This window comes from Pteropus alecto, unplaced genomic scaffold (genome assembly GCF_000325575.1).
Source record: "Pteropus alecto unplaced genomic scaffold, ASM32557v1 scaffold119, whole genome shotgun sequence".
Taxonomy (NCBI): Eukaryota; Metazoa; Chordata; class Mammalia; order Chiroptera; family Pteropodidae; genus Pteropus; species Pteropus alecto.
This window is the reverse complement of record NW_006442487.1, coordinates 2,306,598-2,309,726: the sequence shown is the minus strand read 5'-3', so window position 1 is coordinate 2,309,726 and position 3,129 is coordinate 2,306,598.

Genomic DNA, 3,129 nt, shown 5'->3' with positions numbered 1-3,129 from the left:
AAATAATGACAACATATACAATGGTGGTCCCATAGATTATAACAAAGCTGGAAAATTCTTATCACCTAGGGACATTGTAACCATCATAGTGTCATAGTGAAACACATTACTCATATGTTTATGGTAATACTAGTGCAAACAAGCCTACTGTGTTGCCAGTCATATAAAAGTATAATACATACAATTATATAATACATAATACTTGATAATGATCATAAACGACTATATTATAGGTTTATGTATTTACTATACCATACTTTTTATCATTACTTTAGAGAGCATGCTTTCTAATTATATACAAAAAGTCTGCTTCAAAATAGTATCCCTTGTTACACCATGAGCAGCCTCATGCATCTCCTGTTTATCGTATCTCTTAATTGCATTATTTCCTCTTATATTTGATTTAAACCCTTGTTGTTTTATAAATTTAGTGTAACCTAAGTGTATAATGTTTATAGTCTACATTAGTGTACAGTAATGTCCTAGGCCTTCATATTCACTCACCACTCACTGACTCACCCAGAGCAACTTCCAGTCCTACAAACTCCATTCATGGTAAGTGCCCTATACATGTGTACCATTTTTTTTATATTTTATACCATATTTTTACCATACCTTTCCTATGTTTAGACACACAAATACTATTGTGTCACAGTTGCTTACAGTATTCAGTATAGTAACATGCTGTAAAGGTTTGTAGCTTAGAAGCAATAAGCCATACTATATAGCCTAGGTGTGTAATATGTAAGTACACTCTATGATGTTCAAACAATGACAAAATCACCCACAAATGCATTTTTCAAATATCATGATAATGAAATAGGTCAGATGGAAAGGACAAGACTATGTGGGATATACAACTGAAAGCAACAAAAGAACAAAGAAAACAAACAAAAACTCATAGACACAGAAAACATTATGGCAGTTATCAGAGAGAATGCGGGGTGGAAGAGATTGAAGAGGTTAAAGGTCACCTATATGGTGATGGAAGAAGACTGTCATATGTACATTGTATTGGGTGAGGAACACACAATACAATGTACAGATGATATATTATTGAATTGTATATACTTGACACTTATATAAACTTATTAATCAATGTCACCTCAATAAATTTAATAATTTAAAAAATAGAAAAACTTGATCAAATGCACACATATAAAATCAAATAAAACAATTCTATCCATAAGGGGGAAAAAAAAACACTCAACTATAATTTGGCATTGGTTCCTCAGCAATGGGGTATTTCACAATGCATGTTGCCATCATCAACCCCTACTGTTTCAGTGTTGCCCTTTATGTTGTTAGAACAGGGCCCACAAGAAACTGGAATCTTTGACTAGTCTTCCTTCACTATCTGTGAGAGTAATAAATTGTCTTTCTGTATCTTTAGCCATTTATCAAGAAAAAAAAAGATGAATTTCTCAGAACATATCTCTGTCATTAATGGCACATAACTGTAAATCAATTTTATGTCATCATTACCTTTGAACTTCCCCTTACTTCGTCACTTCTCTTTTACCACACTTTATTCCTCTAGGCTCTCTTTTACTTTCCCGGTTGTTATCAAAAAGTAAGATTCATGGAATATTCGAAAACATTCTTCAGCAAATTGTTTTCTTCCTCACCAAGCATCGTACAGGGCTAATATAAAGAGAAGAAGAAAAAAAAAAGACAAACTAAGGTTTTTGTTTGTTTGTTTGTTTGTTTGTTTTTATGGAAGGGCTAAAAAGCAGTGAAATAGCCAAAAGGTTAGAAACAGTAATAAAGTAGGATATTAGAGTCACACGAATTGTTTCTGTTAAGGCAAATATTTAGCTACAAATTTAGTGAATTATCAACATTTATAAAAAAAGTCTAAACATACTAGATCATCTTTAACCTCTCTTTTCCCAACACCTACACATGAGGCTTTTCTTTTTAATTTCTTAGCTTGCAAATATATTTATCACTGCTCCATTCTTGGCCTAACATTTTCTGCCCTAATCTCACAATACTCAAAACAATACTTTCAATACTGAGGCAAGAGCCATTGTGTCAGAAGAGGACTCCAAGTCAAATACTTAGTATGGAGACATTTTATAGCTCCTTGGGCCAAGTACTATCATTTCTTCGATCTTTCATTAATCTATTCTTACATTTTTTTTTTTTCAACTGGAAACGTGCGTTTCCCTGGTGGAAACACTATATTTCTATAAGCTGGTAAAGAACCTCATATTTCAGTATTTTAAGAAAATTCTTTTTATGTAACAATTCTAAAGAAATATTCATTCCCCATTAGTTCAGGTATAGAAAAAACCTCTAACCTTATCTTTCAATTTAGGCATAAAATGACCTAATTAACTAGTACAAAAATTATTTTAGATTGATCTTTGGAAACATGGTGGAGTGAGAGATGTCCCCAGATCTCTCCCCTTGAAACAACAATAAGTTGAATATATAAACCTGAACAAAAATACTCAAACTGCACACTAGCACGTCTGAGCGTGGGATCTGCTCATGGGAGCTACCACAGATCAGAACCTTGGATGTTGAGCAGGAGATTGGGAGAAATAAAGGAGCTGTCCCTCACAGCCACCAGAGCTACTTGTAGTAGGAGGGGGTGGGGAGAAGGAGAGGCGAGTTCCCTGAACAGCCTTGCCTGGGAGAGCTGTGAGCTCCCCACTGCCGGGGGCAGTGCCCAGTCATCAGGGCAGAAGGCAGAGAAGTGGGATGGCATAAAAACAACAGTTGATTTTTACCAGCTGCAGTTGCAAAACTGAGGCTGAGCCGCAGCCCCCAACCTCTAAACCAAATGACCCCTCCCCCCATACCCTTTGAGACCAGTCACCATGGAACCACAAGGGAACCTGAGCAACTGCTACAGAAACTGTTGCAACACTAACAGGGACTGAAACTGAAGGTAACGGGCATGATTGAATATTTATAAGAAAATAAAAAAAGAATTTTTAAGGCTTTATATAAAGCAGAGATCCAAGAGGCTTAGACGTCATCTACTGGAAACCAAAAGAAAAGCGCCTTCTTTGCAGCAAGCTAAACAGAGACATTTATATAATAAATCTTTCTTCTGGAAAACAAGCAGAATACATTTCCATAAATGCTCAGGCAGAGAAATAGTCCATTAAACAC